The following is a 22,619-nucleotide window of genomic DNA, read 5'->3' as shown; positions in this document are numbered from 1 at the left end:
CCATGTCATGGCTATTGACGCTACTCCCCTGATTGGTGGTATGGTGAGGTCAGGTACCTCAGAGGTTTCTCTAATCGTGGGTGTGTGCCACTCTGAGAGATGTTCCCTTCTAGTCCTGGAGAACTTACCGGTTAAGGTGGCACTAGGGTTGCCTTGGCTCCGATTACACAACCCCACTATAGATTGGTGTTGGTGAAATGGGGACCTAAGTGTGACTCGTGCTTGTCCGTGGTACAGGCTGGAGTCTCAGTAAAGTCTGATACTTTACCCACAGTCATTAGGGAATATTCTCATGTATTCTCATCACCAAATCCGGAGGTTCTACCACCACATAGTCCTTATGATTGCATCATAGAGTTAGTAGAAGGTGCCAAGTTTCCTAAGGGGCGAATTTATAATCTTTCTAAGCCCGAACACAAGGCCATGGAAGATTATATTAAGGAAAGCCTCGGTAAAGGGCACATTAGACCTTCTGTCTCTCCTATGGCATCGGGGTTTTTCTTCGTTAGGAAAAAGGATGGTGGTCTTAGGCCTTGTATCAATTACCAGAGATTAAATAAGATCACTGTCCAGAATAGATACTCTCTCCCATTGATTCTGGATTTATTTAACCAGGTTCTGGGGGCAACCTGGTTTTCCAAGATTGACCTGAAAGGGGCATACAATCTTATCCAAATCAAGGAGGGAGACGAATGGAAAACGGCGTTCAATACTCCAGCAGGACACTTTGAATATCAGGTTATGCCTTTTGGACTTTTGTTTCTAGGGCATGTTGAAAGGGATTTTTCATAATCTTACTTTTGATACATCACAGATTAGACATATATTATACAAGCCTCATCTCTTGTGGAATGCAGTACCTCGAATTAACATATCTCACAACCTCTGCGAGTTGCTGGACACAATAGCAGCCTGCCTGAGCAAAAGGCTATTTAACATCTCACCTCACATACAATGACAGCAACTTATTCAACTTATTAGCATGTAGAGAAAACCTGTTCAATGTAAAATAACCCTTTTCATGTATTGTATATAGCAGATACCAGTATTGTTTAGCAAAGTTTCAACTGTATCTTGACAAAACATGTTTCCCAAGGCCTGCTAAGAACTACCAGGATTGTTCCAATTGGATCTTGAGAGACAATATGCTCCCACCCCCAATAAGCCCTATAAATATGTGCTGGGAAATAAAGATTTCAGATATTTGACAACCTAAGTTGAGTCTGGGCTGTCTTATCTCTCTGATCAGAAGCAAATGGGATATTCGTTGCACAGGGAAATATTCACGGGTTGGAGGTCTGATGCCTCATCATAAAACCATCATTAACCTGCCTGAGAAAAACCGCTAACAGGCATGCCCTGACTCTTCATGCCTTTAAAATGCATCCTGGTAAGGTACTAGCAATTAAGGAATGGGCAAGGCCTTCATCCTTAAAGGCCTTACAACGGTTCTTAGGTTTTGCCAATTACTACTGTAAATTTATTAAGACTTTTTCTGTAATTGCTAAACCATTGACCGACCTCACTAAAAAAAGGGGCGGATTTGGAGAACTGGTCTACTGAAGCCATTTCTTCATTTGAAACACTAAAAAAGGCATTCAGTAGCGCTCCCATTCTGATCTAGCCTGATCAGGAGAGACCTTTTATTGTGGAAGTGGATGCGTCTGAGGATGGCGCAGGAGCAGTCCTATCACAAGGTCCTGCTAGCCTTACTAACCTGAGACCGTGTGGCTTCTTTTCCATGAAATTTTCTGCCATTGAGAGAAACTACGACATAGGGAATAGGGAGCTGCTGGCCATTAAATGGGCATTTGAGCAGTGGAGGCATTTTCTGGAGGGGGCAAGGCATTGTGTAACTGTTGTCACTGACCATAAAAACCTAATGTTTCTCGAGTCTGCTAAGAGGTTGAATCCCCATCAAGCCAGATGGGCTCTGTTTTTTACTCGTTTTGATTTCTCCATTACGTTCAGGCTGGGAAGTTAAAATGTGAAGGCGGAAGCATTATCTCAGAGCTTCCATGCTTTTCAACCTACAGATCCATCCTGCCAGCAAATATCTTCGTAGCAGCCCTAACCCAGGATATCTTGGCTCTCATTAAGGCTGAACAACATCTGGCACCGGTATCCACCCCAACATATCAGTTGTTTGTTCCCATACAATTTTTTCTCCAGCTGTTGGGTGACATCCGGGTTTTGAGGGCACTAAGGATCTGGTTTCTAGATCTTATTGGTGGCCCACTCTTAACTAGGGATGTCAAGTCCTACGTGTCAGCCTGTGATGTTTGTGCTAGGACCAAGACACCTAGGATTCGCACTGCTGGTAACCTACAACCCCTGCCCATTCCCAGTAGACCCTCGTCCCATATTTAGATGGACTTTATTACTGACCTACCGCCGGCGGAGGGTAAGACTGTGATTTGGGTGGTGGTCGATAGGTTTAGCAAGATGGTCCATTTCATTCCCCTGTCTAAACTCCCGAATGGCAAAACCCTGGCGTCTATTTTTGTGAAAGAAATTGTTCAGTTACATCGTATCCCAAAAAATATTGTGTCTGACAGGGGTGTGCAGTTTGTGTCCAAATTTGGGAGGGCTTTCTGTCAAAAATGTCAAATTTCATAGTCTTTTTCCTCCGCCTACCACCCTGAGAGTAATGGGCAGACTGAACGCCTTAATCAGTCTGTGAAACAATTCTTGAGGTTGTATGTTGCTGATGACCAGCAATTATGGGTTAAATACCGTCCATTGGCTGAATTTGCTTTAAATAGCCGTGTTAATTCTTCTGCTGGGGTTTCACCTTTCTTTTGTAACCATGGTTTCCATCCCCGTTTTCATTCTGGGTCATCCGTCTCCTCTTGTAATCCTGAGGCGGATAGGCTCTCCTCTGAACTGTGCACAGTTTGGGTCCGGGTTCAATCGAACCTAGAAAGGGCTCAAAGTTCTCAGAAACTCAAGGCCGATAGGAGACGTTCCAAGGGGGTGAATTTTCAGGTTGGGGATAAGGTATGGTTGTCCTCCAAGAATCTCCCTCTCAAGGTAGATTCTAGAAAGTTTGCTCCTCGTTTTATTGGACCGTATAAGATCACGGAGGTGATTAATCCGCTATCGTTTAGGTTGGAGCTGCCTGAGCCGTTCCACATTTGTAATGTGTTCCATAAATCTCTACTTAAAAAATATTTTGGACCGGTAGTACCATCGAAAGCCTCGCTTCCGCCAGTTCTTGTTAATTATGCTGTCGAGTATGTGGTGTCTAAAATAGTGGATGTCAGAAAAGTGCGTAATTCCTTACAGTACCTGATTCACTAGAAGGGGTATGGACCTGAAGAGAGATCTTTGGTACCTGCTAGGGAGGTTCATGCTCCTAGACTTGTTTGAAAATTTCATTTAGAACATCCTGAAAGGCTGTCGCCTGAAGTCTTGGGTCCAGTGGCCCTGCATAAAAGGAGGGGTACTGTCACGGGACGCCAGGGCGCTCGCTCTCCTCAGTGCTGCCGGCGTCCCGTTTCTGTGCAGGAGTGAGGACGTGCACTGCGTCCTCGTCTCCTTGGTGATAGGGGGTGGGACAGACCGACCGCTCACGTCTCTTCCGTGCGGCCGGTGTGCTCAGTTTGGTGCTTAGCTGTTCTTTCTAGTGCGGGTCATGTGGCTGGCCACGTCACATGACCCCAGCTAGCCAGTATTTAACAGGCAGCCTGCTCCTCCTGTACTGCGCATCCCTCCTGGTATTCTGACCTCGGCTTCCACTTGAATATTCTTTGCGGACTCTTGTTGTACTTTACTACTCTCCTGGTATTTGACCCCGGCTTCTCCTGACTATTCTTTGCTTATCCGTCTGTGCTACGCTGCTCTCTTGGTATTGACCCGGTCCATTCACTATCCGTTATTTGTCTTGTCTGTTCTCCCAGCACGTATCCTAAGTTAGGGACTGCCGTCCAGTTGTCCCCTGTCATCAGGACTCATGAGGCAAGTAGGCAGGGCCAGCGATGAGGGTGGAGCGCAGTGTTCACTATCCCCCCCCCTGTGTGTGTGTGTGTGTGTGTGTACATGACCGTTACACTATGTTTATGTGTTAGAGACAAAAGCAGAGTTATTTACTGTGACATTATGTTTTGGATGTCATATAACTGTTATATTTTGTGTTCACTGAAGCAGAAAAAGATATTATGCCTTTAAGATTCATTTTGTAATGTAAGGTAAGCTTGGTGACACAGCAGAAACAGCAGAACGCATAGTGTTAATCTGTTGTTGCTGGGCAGAAGTCTAGACTAATCACAGCCAGCTTCTCACACAGCAAGAGTTTTCACCAATCACAGCCAGCCTCACACACATCCGCATCCGGGGAATTCCCCTGGCAGAAGCTGCTAGAATTATTATTCACCAGAGACAGGGGCTGAAGAAACATTCACTCCACTGAAAGCTGTGTTTTTATGGAAGCAGTGAGGCCAAAATAGGTATTTAAAACTGTTATATAATGTTCCTACTGTTAGTATAGTGATTAGAACTGTATACTGAACCAGTTATATGTGTGTTTACTTACAGTTCTACCAATTGCAAATACTAATTGCAAGCTACAAATTGCAAGCATTCAGATTCCATATCGCAATCCAAATTGCATACAACCATACCAGATTATACTCAACCAATCTGCAAATAGTCACTGCAAGTGAACTATTAGTTAGACCTCAGATATACCTCTCAGAGAGATCATAAAGTGCTTAAATAACTTAAAGTGAGAGTACAGATACTCAAGAGAGAAATGTTATGTTGAATGACAAGATTGAACAGTTAAACCACCATCTTATGCATACCGCCATTTTGTGATATCTTTTCAACACATGTTTTGTACATTGACTATCTCCTGCGGAGGCGGCAGTGTTATATATGAAGAAAAGTTGAAGTTAATAAATAAGTTATTTCAAGTATTTGGTGTGCTCTTTAAACTTACTGTTTCCATAGAACGGCTCTAGAGGAATTACAGAGTAACAGACAGTCTAGTTAGACTAAAAGTCAGAGATATCAAAATTCTTCTAATGCCACAGCGCAAAACGCTGGCAAGGTGACATAGTGTGAAGGTGGCAGCAGCATGAGGAGGCCACAGAGTGGCAAGATGACATAGTGTGAAGGTGGCAGCAGCATCTGGAGGACAAGGAGCAGTTCTTCCCCTGTGTGACTCAGTTTGCCCAGGCAAACGAGGTGCAGAACAGCGTGACACAGCTGTGCCCTGCACATGTGGTATGCTGGAGGGGCATTGTGAATTGTCCTTGCAGTGGAGGCTGAGGACACGGTGGAGGAAAAGGAGGCAGAGGCGGACATTGTCTTAGTGCCAATGGCGTGAAAACATGGAGGCGGAAGCAGCGTCACCTGGCCAAGTTGAGAGATTCTACATATGGCAATGTTCACCTCCTCGGGCAGCTTAACAAAAAACTGCCAAACTGCCGAGTAGGTGATTTTGCCCCCAACACTACGCACTGACTGACTGCTACCGCCGCTACCTCCATGAACCGTTGCACTGCTACTTACCGGGCAGGTAGGCTCCTGCAAAGCAGGTGGTCTACCCCGGGAACATTTGGCTCCCGACCTCCCACTGCCGACTCCTGGCCACGCTAGTGATTTGCTGGCTCAGCTGCTACCTTACTGGCAAGCTGCCACCCTCTTCTCCCAATGATGATGAAGCCCCTTGGTCACCCGACTCTCAAGTGCGATCAGCTACATCTTCATCATTGAGTACTGTCTGCACATCACTGATGTCCTCCTCAACTGTCTCTGGGTCAGGATCCTGACCTGTCACAACACCAGCTCCCACGCCACTCTCCTCATCACTACTTGCCCGCCTAGTGGAGGAAGCAGCGGATGTCTCCTCCACATCTTGTCTTGCCAGTAGCTGCTGACTGTCTTCTAGAAACTCGTCCTGTATAGTGAAGCTGAGCCCACAGCATACAATACTTCTCTGGCTGAGGAAACAGAAAAGGACAGAGGCAGGTTGAGGACAGGTTAGGGCACAGGGCCTGCTCCTTGGCCATGCCAATTAAGGGTTGTGTCTGACGAACCCACTGACTCTTGGCTGGGGGTGTCTGATGTCACTTGCGACAAGGTCGAAGATTGAGTCAACCATTCAAGAACCGCTGGGTTGCTGGTCAAGACATGACCAGTAGCTGACACTGGGAAGCTCAGGCCTCTCGAAGTGACCCCTGCTGCCACGGCCCCTTATTTTGCTGTGACCTCTGCCTGCGCCAGAAACATTTAGGCCTCTGCCACTCCCCTGTGCTGGGCCTTACACTTCTTTGTCTGTCAGACTGTTAGATCAAATAAATAAATAAAAAGGAAATTAAAACATCCCAAAAAAGTCTGTAATTTTTTTCACTTCACCAGACTAGGCCAATAAGCCCTTTTTTTCACACTAATACACACACAAAATGGCTTTAGAACATATAACTACACTGCTGAACAGCAAATATATTTTTATTTTGCCACTAATACATGCAAAAAGGGCTTTAGAACTTATAACTGCACCGCTGAACGGCAAATATATTTTTATTTTGCCACTTATACATGCCACAAAAGGCTTTAGAAAATATAACTGCATCGTTGAACGGTAAATATATTTTTCTTTTGCAACTAATACACGCCACAAAGGCTTTAGAACATATAACTGCACCGCTGAACGGCAAATATATTTTAATTTTGCCACTAATACACACCACAAAAGGGCCTTATAACATATAACTGCACCAATGAACGGCAAATATATATTTATTTTGCAACTAATACACGCCACAAAAGTCTTTAGAACATGTAACTAGAGTTGAGCGGACACCTGGATGTTCGGGTTCGACAGGACACCAAAAAGTTCGAGTTCGGGACCCGAACTTGACCCCGAACCCCAATGAAGTCAATAGGGACCCGAACTTTGGAGCACTAAAATGCCTCTAAAAAAGTCATGGAAAGGGCTAGAGGGCTGCAAAAGGCAGTAAAATGTGGTTAAGAGCATGGCAAGTGCTCTGCAAACAAAGGTGGATAGGGAAATGATTTAAAATAAAATAAGTAAAAATAAAAAATAATCTAGGAGGTCTTGATCTAAGAGGAGCAGGTCCATATGGTGTAGGAGGTTGAGGAGGCGGTGAATGTGGCGGTGTAGTTGGAAGCGGCAGTGGAGGAGGAGGAGGAGGAGGAGGAGGTAGCTAACACTGGTTTTTGGCTTAGTTTTTTATTTTATTATTTTATTTTTTGTTTAAATTTGGGTAGACCCCAAAACATTGGGAAATATAAAAAAGAAAACAAAGAGAAAGTGCGCTGGAGTACAACAATGGCTAGGTGAGGCCGGTATACATGTCTATTCTGCACAAGGTACGGACAAGTCCTGTGGGATCCCTGCCTGGTTCATTTTAATGAATGTGAGCTTGTCCACATTGGCTGTGGACAGGCGGCTGTGCTTCTCTTTGAAAACCCCCTCCTGCCGTTCTAAACAAACGTTCAGACAATACACTGGCTGCCGGGCAGGCCAGCACCTCCAAGGCGTAAAGGGCAAGCTCAGGCCATGTGCCCAATTTGGAGACCCAGAAGTTGAAGGGCGCAGACCAATCAGTCAGTACGTGTACTCGGGGAGGTAGTGACGATAAACAACAATACAGGACTCTTAAGATGCCCTGTTATTGTAATGATTAATAAAAAAATTACAGGGAATGTCACTGGGGTATTTTGGATTTGGAAACGTTAGACAGGAGAGTCCCTGCTGCCACTTTGTTGACTCTAGATAACTTTTGCCTGATCGCACGTCTCCGTGACGTCCACGATCCAATTGGATATCTTCTCTATCAACTTTCGATGTTCTTTTATGCGCCTACCATGGTGATCACGGGTAACGGGGAATCAGGGTTCCATGCAGGAGAGGAAGCACGATAAAGGGATACCACATCCAAGGGAGGTCAATGGCTGAAATGTGATTGAGTGTAAATGTGGGACAAGTTGTTAAAGCGGAAGGATCGAATGAAAGGAGGGGGCGCGCGTCAATTAAAGACTAATTTTTGAAATTTATGTCCCTGTCACCTATGCAGAGCAGGGGTTTTTCATCAGCAAAAATGAGTTAATGTCCCCCACCAATGAAACAGACAATTTTTAAAAACTTTGGTCCCTGTCAACTATGCAGAGCAGGGGTTTATTCACGGCAAAACTGGGTTTATGTCAACCACCAATAGAACAGACGATTTTACAAAAGTTAGTTCCCTGTCACCTATGCAGAGCAGGGGTTTGTATACGGCAAAAATGGTAAACTGTCACCTGAGAATGTAACAGGTGATTTTTTAAATTTAGGTCCCTGTCACCTATGCAGAGCAGGGGTTTAGTCATGGCAAAAATGGTAAAATGTCACCCAAGAATGTAACAGACGCTTTTGCACCCTGCTCCCTCTTTTGCTGTGCTGGTGCCTCTGTGCGACCACTGCCTCTTCCTCCAAACTGCACACGTCACTTGCATGACTTTGATTCCATGTGGGGTCTAGTACCTCATCATCCTCCACATCACCTTCCACCCACTCTTTACCTCTGCCCTCCTTGTCGGTCTACAGAGTGCAGAAAGCCGCCAACTCTAATCTTTCAGCAGGGGACTGGGTGGGAGACAATGTGAAGGAACTGGAGGCACTGTCAGCCACCCAATCTACTATCGCCTATACTTGTTCTGGCCTCACCATTCGTAGAGCCACATTCGGCCCTACCAAATAACACTGAAGGTTCTATTGCCTACTCGCACCTGAGGAAGGTGTTTCACTTGTGCGTGTAGCTGGCACAGATAGACCACGTCCTCTCCCTGCAACAGGAGCTCCACCAACACCAGCAGTACCACAACCTGGACCACGTCCCTTATTTGACGCTCTCCTCTTTCTTTGCGTTCACCAACCAAACTAACAGATGCTTTATGCCAGACGATAATGTAACCGCCAATAGTCAACAATTAAGTTCACTGACAGTAAGGCAGTGCCAGTGTCATAAAGAGGAAAAATTTCTTGAGGTCACACAACAGTGTGACTGGCGAATTTTATACAATTACTTCACGGTCACAATTTTTATTAATTTGTCAACCAACAATGTAACAGCAGTATCTAACGCTTGTATTGGACTGTCACAAATGCAGCAAAGTCCGCAAATGTAGCATCTAACACAAAATGGGTATTTTTTTTAAACCAGAATATAGCGGCAGTATCTAACGCTTGTATTGGACTGTCAAAAATGCATCAAAGGCAGCAAATGTAGTATCTTGCACAAAATGGGTGTTTTTTTTAAACCAGAATATAACAGCAGTATTTAACGCGTGTATTGGACTGTCACAAATGCCGCAAAGGCCCCAAATGTAGTATCTAGGACAAAATGGGTGTTTTTTTTAAACCTGAATATAACAGTGGTATTTAACGCTTGTATTAGACTGTCACAAATGCAGCAAAGGCCGCAAATGTAGTATCTTGCACAAAATGGGTGTTTTTTTAAAACCAGAATATAACAGCAGCATTTAACGCTTGTATTTGACTGTCACAAATGCAGCAAAGGCCCCAAATGTAGTATCTTGCACAAAATGGGTGTTTAAAAAAACCAAAACAGACTATAACAGCAGTATTCAACGCTTGTATTGGACTGTCAGAAATGCAGCAAAGGCCCCAAATATAATGTCTTGCACAAAATGGGTGTTTTTTTAAAACCAGAATATAACAGCAGTATTTAACGCTTGTATTGGACTGTCACAAATGCAGCAAAGGCCCCAAATGTAGTGTCTTGCACAAAATGGGTGTTTTTTAAAACCAGAATATAACTGCAGTATTTAAAGCTTGTATTGGACTCTCACAAATGCAGCAAAGCCCGCAAAGGTACTTTATGGAAAAAAAAATATGATTCTTTCACAAACAATTAAACAGATGGATTAACATATGCAGTGCAGGTGCGCTTAAAAAATGGGTATATGTTGCCCACTGAACTAAAAGAACAGGGTTAAATTATTGTCCCTGGCACATATGCAGTGCTGGCGCACTGCTGCTGCACAAAATGGCTGCCGACGCCCACCTAACTAACAGACGGAAAACACTTATTTTTCTGTGTCACTGGGCTCAGGGCAGGGTACAAAAATTTTTCACTGCACCCACAAAACAAAATCGCAGTAGATCGCAGAGTTAATAACAACAATTTGTGATGTGATATCAGATAGATTCTTTCCTATTCTCTACCTCACAGCAGCAGCAGCATCCTATCCCTACACTAGTAAGAGCAGAGTGACGTGCGGCGCTACATGACTCCAGCTTATATAGAGGCTGGGTCACATGCTGCACTGGCCAGTCACAGCCATGCCATTAGTCGGCATGGCTGCGATGGCTTCTAAGGGCACACGAGTTAAACGCTTGTTGATTGGCTGCCCTGCAGCCTTTCAAAAAGCGCCATTAAATCACTGAACACTGAACTGGGTTCGGGTCCGGGGTCCAAAAATCTTAAAGTATGCATGTAACTGCACCGCTGAACAGCAAATATATTTTACTTTTGCCACTAAAACAACCCTCAAAAGGGCTTTATAACATATAACTGCACCGCTGAACGACAAATATATTTTTCTTTTTCCACTTATACACGCCACAAAAAGCTTTAGAACATATAACTGCACCGCTGAACGGCAAATATATTTTTATTTTGCCACTATTACACAACAAAAATGGCTTTAGAACATATAACAGCACCGCTGAACTGCAAGTATATTTTTCTTTTGCCACTAATACACGCCACAAAAGGCTTTAGAGCATATAACTGCACCACTGAACGGAAAATATATTTTACTTTTACCACTAGTAACACGCTACAAAATTGCTGAATGGCAAATATATTTTTCTTTTGCTACTAATACACGAGAAAAAGTGCTGTCATTTTAGCACTTCACCACACAACGGCTAATAAGACCTTTTTTCCCACTAACACCAGCCAAAAAAGGCTTTAGACAGAATAACTGCACTGCACAAGGGCAAATAAGACGTAGAAATATTTCCTTGTAATAAACCCTGCTAATGGCTGTTACACCCCAGTAACAAGAATGGTTTGCTGGAATTACAGAGCTGTATAATGGCAATTTGGGTCCCCAGTCAGTGCAACAAGGTGTAATAGGATTGTTCTTATTACATAGGCTGTAACCTCCACTACTGAAGGAGTAACATAAATGCTGTGAAATGATTCCTCCCTATCCTTTCCCTACACCTTGAATAATCTTTCCCTGCACTTGTAAATCTTTTTTTCGAACAATTAAGTTTTTTCTAGCACTGTCCCTAGCGCCTGCTGATGTCTCTCCCTGCACTAAGTACACTGGAAAGTGGCAGAATCCAAGATGGTTGAGGCTATTTATAGGGGTGTGACATCACAGGGCTGGCTGGCTGCTTATTGGCTGCCTGCATGGCATTATTGGTGATCCCCCCTTCCCAGAGTTCCTTGCTCCATGTCTTCACTTGTGCAGAAGCCATTTTAGGAAAAAAATGTATTTCGTTACCACTAAGCATGACGAAATTCGGATTCAGTGGCAATTGAATTTTTCCTGAAATTTGGATCGAATTCTACTTCATCAACTTCGATTTGCTCATCTCTAATGTTGGTAGGCAGGTAGCAGCAGTGGCATGACGAAGGCAGCAACAGCAGCAGCCGCACAGTGGCATGATTCTGCATGATCCATGATGCTGCAGTAGCATGATTGAGGCAGCAACAGCCTTACCAAACATCATGGTAGGCAGACCACAGCAGTTGCATGATGGAGGCAGCAGTAGCAGCCATACAGAACACGATGATAGGCGACAGAAAACAACAGTGGCAAGCTGGGGCACTTTCAGCAAGGCCAAATGTGTTAATCGTCCTCAGCTGGAGGAGTTTGAAAATCCTCCTGAATCCTGGTTTGGTTCATTTTGACAAAAGTGATGTTTTGGACACTGGTGGAGGGCCGCTTTGTCCGTTTGGTTGTCACCACACCTCCTACGGTACTGAAAATCCTATCTGAGATGACACTGGAGGCTGGGCAAGAAAGAAGAAAGAGAGTGTCCATGGGGTCAGGGAACAGGTTATGTGCCACAGAAAGAACAGAGTGAAGGTAGCCCGGAACCTGGGCATTGAGTTAGGAGTTCTCAGCTTTCTGATTGGCCTCAGTCCAGCATGGCACATGGAAAAACTTCTCCCTCATTTTGAGAAGACTGAACTGGCTGCTGCTACTGTTGCTGTGGCTTCTGCTGCTTGTGGTGGCAGGAGGTGGGTGACTCTTCAGGGGGTGGAGAGGGGCCTTCCGTTCAGACATGCTGGCTGCAGGCGTCTGTTCACTGAAAGCTGCGGCAAGTTGAGTACACAGCGTTTCCAGGTAATAACATAATTTGGTCTCCCTTTCAGAGGAAGGACAACCTTCCCCCATTTTGCCTCGTTAGGGAGGGTCTAAAAGCATGGTTATCCAGTAATCATTAGACTGCTTGATGTCAATGATACACCTGTCACTGCGTAAGCAAGCAAGCATACAGCTCTCCATTCTAGCCAGCGTGCCCGAGGAGCCAGTCCTTTTTCCGGCTTCACACCCCACTGAAACAATTGGGAGTTCTGGCTGGTACCCTCCTCATCATCATCCTCTTGCTCCTCCACCTCCTCCTCCTCTTCTAATGGGAGCTCCTTATCTTCATCCGCTTCCTCTATGGCAGTTTCTACTTGGCAGGCAGCAAGATACATTATCTGTTCTTCTTCTGCAGTCATCCTCTGCTGCATGACCATCAGCGTCTGTTCTAAGATAAATATGAGGGAGATGAGTTCATTCATGCGGCAATTGTTCCTGCTGACAAACTTTGTGGCCTCTTTGAAGAGCTTTAGCACCTTACAAACATCTTGGATGAGCTGCCACTGCCCCACCTCAAAGTAACACATGCTCCCTGCTGAGGCAGTCTGCTGCATGACAAAATTGTTCACCGTTTTCCGCTGCTCGTACAGATGCTCGAGCATGTGCAATGTTGAATTCCAGCGAGTTGGAACGTCACGGATTAATAGGTGTAACAGCAGACCGTTCTGTTGCAGCAAGTCCAGGAGAGCCTTCGTTGCCACTTAAGAATGGCTAAAACGCAAGGGCAGTCTCCTGGACATTGCTAGCATCTTGGACAAGCTTGTGTGCTTTTCGAAAAAGCACTGCATGACTAGGTTAACGACATGCACAATGCAGAGAGCATGTGTTATTTTCCCCGAGTTCAAGGTGGCCATGTTGCTGTGGCCATTGTCGCTGACTGCCTTGCCAAGTTGGAGGCAACAATCTGACAGCCAGTGGAACGGTTGCTGCTTGATGTACTTTAGCAACCGCTCACCTGTCTGGTGACTTGACTTATGTGATAGGAAGGAGGAGGAGAGGGAGTGACTCTGTGCCCTGCTGCTGTTGGGGACAGAATCGTGTCCATTGAGGAGGAGGTGGAGGAGACGGAAAAGTGCCTGGTGTGGGAGCTATCAAGGAAGGAAACAGGCCAGCACTTCGCTCAAAATTGCACGCTGCATGGGAGAGGAGCAACCTCCAACGGATAATGGAACAACAAATCCCAGCAGCTGTGTCTTTTGCAAGTAGGTGTCTTTTATTTCATTCAAGAAAGAAAATGTCCTATAACCAGGGCGCGTTTCGGCATGCAAGCCCTTCTCAACAGGTACATCCAACAGAAAATCACAAACTATATATAGGTCTAGTACCACCCACAGGGACGTCCTCACCCTGACGGGTGGTGTTTATAAATCTGTCAATCAAGTAACAAAACAGAAACAAATAAATTACATTTGGTAGAGATTGTTTCTACCTTATTGGAGAATCTAAACATCTTTTCATCACGAGGCAGAAGTCTAGAAGGGATACATAAAAAGTATATTAAGTATATGTATACATATGGAGACATCATAAATGCATGACCTCATAGTCTCTATTCAGGCCCCTTGGGTGCAATGTATCAAGGGTGTGTATCCAAAAGGCCTCTCGTTTGAGGAGAAGCCTTTTGATATCACCCCCTCTCCTTGGTCTCTTCACCTACTCTAATACTTGAAACCGTAATTGTGCAACAGTATGTTTTAATTTATCAAAATGGTTGGGAACTGGCAACATTATTTTTTTTTGTTCTAATATCATATTTGTGCTTACTAATCCAATCCCTCACTGCCTGCATTGTCTCACCCACATATAGCAGGACACAGGGGCATTTAATCAGGTACACTACGTTTGTTGAATCACAAGTAACAAAACCTTTTACTCCAAAACTTTTACCTGTATGTGGATGATGGAACGAAGGACCTTTAATTATGTGGGAACATTGTAGACAATGCAGGCAGGGGGATGTGCCCATCTGTAGTGTGGATATCCGTTGTTGTTTCAATGTCAATTTAGTACTACCCAAATCTGCATGGGCTATTTTGTCTCGATAATTAGGGTTCTTTTTATTGCAAATGAGGGGTAGACTCTTAAACTCACAAACCTGAGGGTATGCCTTACCCAACAGGTGCCAGTGTTTCCTGACCGTGTTGTCAATGCCCACATTAAATGGATGAAATTTATCAATGAGAGAAATCCTGGACATCTTGCCTCTATCTTGTGGGTCTACATCACCCTCTACCCCTTCTCTAGCCCTCATGAGGACAGACTGCGGGTAACCTCTCTCCTGAAATCTCTCTGTCATTTCCGTCATTCTTATGTTTTGTAAGACTATCCGCTTCACTCATTGGTATTGAGATGGAGGGATAAGGGATAGTGGGTGAGCACTCTTAAAATTGAGCATACTATTTCTATTTGTATCCTTCCGATGGATGTCTGTGAATAAATGCCCTTTAATGGTTTTTAATGACCCTAGTGTCCAGGAAACTCACCATATTAGTATCAAATGTGACAGTGAACTGTAGGCCATCAAACACGGTATTCAGATGGTTCATGAAATCTGATAGGGTCTCACGGGGCCCCGCCCATATGCAAAAAATATTGTCAGCAAATCTTTTCCAGACAATTACATTATTGCAATATAGTTCATTGTTGTATATATAGTTTTCTTCAAATGTTGACATGAATATAATTGCATAGGGCGGGGCACTCCATCACGGTACCAGGCTTCTGGAGGTTAAACGTATCCATGAATAGAAAATAATTCTCATAAAGGACAAGACGTAGCAATTGTAGAAAAAAATCTTGTTCCAATGTTGTATAATTAGTTCTACTCAATAAGGTCGAAACAGCCTTAAACTCTCCTGGTGACCAATTGAGGTATACAAACTGACAACATCAATGGTCACAAGGAGGCTATCAGGGGGAACAGGGCCCAATTCAGCAATCATCCTGAGAAAATGCGGTGTAGCCCATAAAAATGATTTAGTGTTTTTTTTTTTGGAATTCTTCTGTATTCCTGATATTTTTGGGCCTAAATATACACATTCACAAAGTATGAAAATTTGTTTTATGGAATTTAAAGACATGGAGGAGCTATATGGTGTCCTTCCCTTTCCAAAAAACACACTGAATACACTGCTACCGATAGTTGACTTTAAAATTAAGCAGTATTGGTGCCACCAACAGATTTGTGCCAAATGTCATTTGTGTGTTCAAATATGCAGATTAAGAAAAAAGCTTTGTCTATTGAGAAAGAGATGCACCAACAAGGATTTCAGCTTAGTATATCACATTCAGGGGTGGACTGGCCTTAGACCCTACAGAGAAACTGGGCCACACTCACAGCCACCAGCCAGGTAATTAATGATACGATGTTCTGTGAGTTAACACTGAGCTTGTCAACTGAATTCAAATCTATTTTAATCCTGAGGCAACTGGAGTAGGATGACAGAAGGTGGCTTGCAAACAGTTTGCTGAAGACAAGCAGACTAAGGACATAGATTACTGGTACCATGTCCTGTGGACTGATGAGACCAAGATAAACGTATTTGGTTCAGATGGTGTCAAGCACGTGTCGTGGGAACCAGGTGAGAAGTACAAATGACAAGGGTGTCTCGCCTACAGTTAAGCATGGTGATGGGAGTGTCATGGTTTGGGGCTGCATGTTTGCTGCCGGCTGTGGGGAGCTACAGTTCATTGAGGGAACCATGAATGCCAACATGTACTGTGACTACAGAGCATGATCCCCTCTCTTCAGAAACTGGGCCGCATGGCAGTATTCCTACATGATAACAACACCAAACACACCTCCAAGACGACCACTGCCTTGCTAAAGAAACTGAGGGTAAAGGTGTTGGATTGGATAAGCATGTCTCCAGACCTAAATTCTATTGAACATCTGCGGGGAATCCTCAAACAGAAGGTGGAGGAGCGCAAGGTCACATGGAGGAGTGGAAGAGGATTCCAGTGGCAACCTGTGAAGCTCTAGTGACCTCCATGCCCAAGAGAGTTAAGGCAGTGCTGGAAAATAATGGTGGCCACACAAAATAATGACACTTTGGGCACAATTTGGTCATTTTCACTTAGGGATGTACTCACTTTTGTTGCCAGCGGTTTAGACATGAATGGCTGTATGTTGAGTCATTTTGAGGTCACACCAAATTTACACTGTTAGGCTTCGTTCACATCACAGTTCAGCCTTTCCATTCTTCTGCCCCACTTAGGGGCAGGAAAACGGAAAAGACTGATTCGGCAGATAACTGAACCGAACGGAGTCCACAGGCCCCATAGACTATAATGGGGTCCGTTATGTTTCCGCTCAGAAGAAGATTTTTAAAGCGGAGACAAAAGTCCTGCATGCACAACTTTTGTCTCCGCTCAAAAATCTTCTTCTGAGCGAAAAGCTAACGGACCCTAGTATAGTCCATGGGGCCCATTGGCTCCGTACGGCTCAGTTATGTGCCAAATCCGTCCTAAATTGGGCAGAACAGAAAGGCTGAACGGTGATGTGAACGAAGCCTTATACAAGCTGTACAGTGACTACTTTACATTGTATCAAAGTGTTTGCAAAAATGTAAGTGGTGTACTCACTTGTGTGAGATACTGCATAAAAGACACCGATGATCAATGTAGGAGCCTCTGGAGATGCCGCCACAAACATAATGAGGGGAATGCATATTACAGATACAATACAGAGCTTGGTATATATTTTACACAGCAGACAAACATATTGGCCATCTGCGTCAATTGAGGATTGTACACACTAAAAAGGAATATGTTTATGTCTTGCTAACACCTCCAGCATGTGTAGAGTAAACTGAGTGGAATGCATGTCACACCCAGAATCTTCCCAGGTTGCCAAAAGATTCTTTAATTAAGTGTGTCTCAGAAAGACATATCAGGTTGATATTGTTTGAGGGCATCCAAGACAGCACTCCTCTTTGCAGCTTCTTCAAGGTCACAACACGAATTCCAAGCTATAACATTAACCTTACACGCTATAGTAAACAGTTAAGAAAAAATCTGTGGGATGTCTCCACATTCATCTTTGAATATGAGGAGAACTCACACATACAACCCAACCAAAGTATGAATGTCCATGTTATATTAGTAATAGAGGATGTCCCTAGGAAAAATTCAGTTCCCCTCCCCCAAACAAACAAATGAACTAACAAATCCTGCTATAGGGCTGCTGATAATAGCCAAAAGGAAACAGCAGTTGGAAATACAGAAATGGCATAACAGCAAAAAAGAACGGCTTTCCAGCTTATCCTGCTAAGTCAGCAGTGCCCATAAGCATAAGAACCATCCTGCCTAATAAACAAAAGAACAAAATGAAAAGAAAATAGTGCATAATAGTGCATAATCTTGCATTTATGCTTCCAGCTGTATGTTTGGATGAGATAGACATGGAGTCCCACAGAGTCCAGGCCACTCCGCACCACAGTTCTTTGATTCATGGATCTGCTCCTCATGTATATCTAGCCACTTGGCTGCATCTTTAGGTGGTTCAAAGAAGTGGGTATTATTGAGAGTCACAACACGTAAATGAGCTTGGTACAACATGGAGTACACGTATGTCATTTGCGGATTTCTTAAACGCCTCTTTAAATTGGGCACGCTTATGCTGCACTTCAGCTGAAAAATCTGGGAAAATTGACACTTTGCTGCCACCCACAGATAGGTTGCCCATCTCTCTCACTTTACGCAAAATATTATCTCTGCCATTGTAAAACCCAAATAAGAACAGGACTGGGAGGGCTTTCTGGAAGCAATGGCGGGTTGGGACACGGTGGGTCTGCTCAACTGCAAACAACTTATTTAAGGAGTCTACCAATTGTATTCAGCAGCCATGTTTCAAAGTAATCTCTTGCATCGTGGCCTTCCACATTTTCCAGAACACCAACCACTCTAATATTATTTCTGCACAGCCTGTTTTCAATATCATCTGTTTTAGCTGTGACCGCAACAACATTATTGGTCACTCTCTTCATAGGAGGGAGTTCATTCTCTATATATCTAATGCAGGCTTTGGCAGGAGCCATTCTCTCAGGCACTTTTTGCAAGTCATGTCTAATAATGTGAACATCCTCTTTCAAACCTCCCATTAAGGTATTCGAGCTGGCCAGTACTGCATTACATTGACATGTTTAATGGTAAATCTTGCGTAGGTTGAGGCTGTATGTGTAAGGTTGACTGGAAAGATGACATCTCAGAAGGCATGGCAGTTGCAGTGGCGGCACTAGCAGGTACAGCGCTGTCATCTGGGGTCTATTCGTGCAAGGAATCATCTATTTCACCCCAATCCTCCTTCTGTGGTTATGATGAAACAGCTTGCTCTGGCGTCACAGCAAACTTCCAAATATCGGCGCCATACTTGTCATCTGCTCTCGCCAGCCCCAAGGGTCTTCCAGAAGCCTTCTCTTTCACACTTTCTTTATTTTTGCATGTCATAGCCGACTTGGAGAGAAGAGATTCTGCTGTGAAACAATTAGAAACTGCTGGAGGCTGTAGAAGGCAGGATGGAAAGGATGAAGCAGGATACTAAGCAGGAGCTAGTGCAAGACACGTCCTCTCACATTCCCAGTCAGGCCCTCCCCCCAACATGGCACCACTTTTATTTGTTTCCAGGGCCACTTTAAATTCCCAATCTGCCCCTGATCACATTATCACTCAGAGATGTAAACCGTCCGCTACCCTTTGTATTGTAAGACATACTAATATGCTATCTTCCCAAACTTAAACAAAATTAAAAAAATGAATTTGAAATGCCTGGAGATGCACCAACACGGATTTCGGCCAAGTATATCAAGTTATCACTCAGATATTTAAACCATCCGTTACACTTTGTATTATTAGACACACATATGCTATTTTCCCACCACACAAAAAATGTATTTATTTTAAAAATAAAAGAAATGTTGTTGCTGCTTTTGATGTTCTGCAGCAGCTGCAGTTGTGTTATAAGGTAGTAACTGCAGCTACAATGCGCTGCCTGGCACAACCAGCTTCAGCTCCTCACTTCTCACTCCCTGGCTTATAGCTTTCCCTGCTTTTCCCCATTGTACACAATTCTTCTTCTTCTAGCATTTACATTCAATGTCCCTCATAATAGAATATAATCTTGACTGTGACTGTACACTGTTCATATGATTGTTTTCTGTCAGACACTGCATAGACCCATCCACCCTCATTCACAACCCTACACAGAATGACATTCTGCTCATTCTGCAAGGGCACCTCTTTGCCTGCTGCAGCACTGATAGGCTAACAGGCCGACAAACCCTGGATGAGCCAATCAGGGCAAGCCTGATCCTCCCTACTTCCTCTCCGGGTTATGTGAGCCTATCAGGGCAAGCCTGATCCTCCCTACTTCCTCTCCGGGTTATGTGAGCCTATCAGGGCAAGCCTGATCCTCCCTACTTCCTCTCCGGGTTATGTGAGCCTATCAGGGCAAGCCTGACCCTCCCTACTTCATCTCCGGGTTATGTGAGCATCATGCTTCTTTCTCCCTAGTGCTTTTTCCCGCCTGGTGCAGTAAAATCGTGCTGCATTCCATTTTATTGGATTAGTTCTAAACAAACCTGAAAAGCTTTGGGTTTGGCTGCCAGACAAAATTTTGTAAAGTTCTTAATGAACTTGGTTCGTTATGAACTGCTTTCCTTATCTCTAGTACATATCTAATATAAACAGTGATGGTCAGTTTGCAGTGTTTGCCAGCGAACACATGCGGGCTGCCATCTTTAGAAAGGTTAGACTCACCCAGCGAAGCACATGTAAGCCCTTACCTGTGCCGCGAGCCAGTCTGAAATCAAATGCGGTCACCGAGAGCAGGCAGTTCTGAGAACAGCCGCTGGGGTCCTTCATGAAAACATAATTCCTCCCTGCTTCTTTCTTGTGGGTCAATAAGCCATTGGCCCACAAGCAACTTAAGCAGGGGGGAATCATGTTTTCATATGGAAAATAAAATGACCAATATTCTAAAAAACGAATACATAGCAATATAGTGAATATATTCGTTATTTAGAATTTTGGCATTATTTTTTTCCTATCTGTACAGTTATTCGCATACTCCTCCCCGACAAGCGTCCCCGTCACCATGGGAACGCCTGTGGGTTAGAAAATACCATCGGATCTGAGTTTTCCCTGATATCGTAAAAAATCTGATCCGATGGTATATTCTAACCCACAGGCGTTCCCATGGTTACGGGGACACTTGTCGGGGAGCAGTATGTCAAAGTGGAATAACAGTACACATTGGGGGAAAAAAAGACGAATATTCTAAATAACGAATTTATTCGCTCTATTGCTATAACTTCGTCTTTTAGAATATTACGAATATTCTAAAAAACGAAGTTATAGCAATAGAGCGAATATTCGTAAAATACACATATAGACTGCAATGTAGCTAATATAGTGCTATAGTAATTTTTTTAATAGTGTACATATTTTCCAAAACTGAAGTTCAGAAGAGGCAAAAAAATTAGACTAAAAAAAAAGATTATAGCACTATAATAGCTAAATTACAATCTACACTCACCTAAAGAATTATTAGGAACACCATACTAATACGGTGTTGGACCCCCTTTTGCCTTCAGAACTGCCTTAATTCTACGTGGCATTGATTCAACAAGGTGCTGATAGCATTCTTTAGAAATGTTGGCCCATATTGATAGGATAGCATCTTGCAGTTGATGGAGATTTGAGGGATGCACATCCAGGGCACGAAGCTCCCGTTCCATCACATCCCAAAGATGCTCTATTGGGTTGAGATCTGGTGACTGTGGGGGCCATTTTAATACAGTGAACTCATTGTCATGTTCAAGAAACCAATTTGAAATGATTCGAGCTTTGTGACATGGTGCATTATCCTGCTGGAAGTAGCCATCAGAGGATGGGTACATGGTGGTCATGAAGGGATGGACATGGTCAGAAACAATGCTCAGGTAGCCCGTGGCATTAAAACGATGGCCAATTGGCACTAAGGGGCCTAAAGTGTGCCCAGAAAACATCCCACACAACATTACACCACCACCACCACCAGCCGGCACAGTGATAACAAGGCATGATGGATACATGTTCTCATTCTGTTTACGCCAAATTCGGACTCTACCATTTGAATTTCTCAACAGAAATCGAGACTCATCAGACCAGGCAACATTTTTCCAGTCTTCAACAGTCCAATTTTGGTGAGCTCGTGCAAATTGTAGCCTCTTTTTCCTATTTGTAGTGGAAATGAGTGGTACCCGGTGGGGTCTTCTGCTGTTGTAGCCCACCTTTCTTTCCCATTCTGACATTCAGTTTGGAGTTCAGGAGATTGTCTTGACCAGGACGACAACCCTACATGCATTGAAGCAACTGCCATATGATTGGTTGACTAGATAATCGCATTAATGAGAAATGGAACAGGTGTTCCTAATAATTCTTTAGGTGAGTGTATATGTGTATTTTACGAATATTCATAATATTGCTCTAACTTCGTCTTTTAGAATATTCGTAATATTCTAAAAGACGAAGTTATAGCTATATGTAGAATATTCGTAAAATACACATATTAGCCTACCCATAGTCATAGTTCCTAGCCATAGTCATAGTACCAGGGCTGGCCAACCTGCGGCTCTCCAGCTGTTGCAAAACTACGACTCCCAGCATGCCCAGGCTGCTTACAGCTATCAGCCAACAGCAGGGCATGGTGGGAATTGTAGTTTTACAACAGCTGGAGAGCCGCCGCCTTATACTATCAAAAAAAAAATCGCAATACGCGAATAATTAAATAGTATATTATTCGCGATAAATAGAATAATCATGAATATTCGTTTTCGACGAATATAAGATGAATATTCAATCGAATATTTGCGAAATATCGCGAAATCGAATATGGCACCTCCCGCTCATCACTAGTAAGGAAACTTTCACACCTGTGGCACTACGCTCCAGCCACCTGATCAGGCAGAGAATGCAAGGAATTGGCAGGTCACAAAATCAGGCATGCAGCGGTTTGTGTCCTGCTGATTCTCTGCATTTTTGCCAGATTGTGGCCGGAATCTCTGCCAGACCCCATTATAGTTAATGGGGCTGGCAGGCATTCTGTCTGCATCCAGCAGTGCAGGAGCATTCCAGCAGGCTGTTCTCTGCTGGAAGAACCTGCCAGAATCACTAACTCAGATGTGAAGGTAGCCTAATACACGTCCACATACCTCTTCAATCCAGTGACGTCTCCTTTGATGTAGATGTTCTCTGTCCTTATCTTCTGCTTTCAGACC

At 43.9% G+C, this 22,619-nt stretch overlaps 1 pseudogene; it reads right to left on the bottom strand.

The window, feature by feature from the left end:
* The window catches only part of LOC122931666, a 35,663-nt pseudogene extending 22,698 nt beyond the window's left edge, over positions 1 to 12,965 (bottom strand).
* Positions 12,966 to 22,619: the final 9,654 nt, after the last annotated feature.

Source organism: Bufo gargarizans, chromosome 3 (assembly GCF_014858855.1).
Source record: "Bufo gargarizans isolate SCDJY-AF-19 chromosome 3, ASM1485885v1, whole genome shotgun sequence".
Taxonomy (NCBI): domain Eukaryota; kingdom Metazoa; phylum Chordata; class Amphibia; order Anura; family Bufonidae; genus Bufo; species Bufo gargarizans.
Note: the sequence above shows the minus strand (reverse complement) of the source record. Positions and strands in the feature narration are given on the sequence as shown.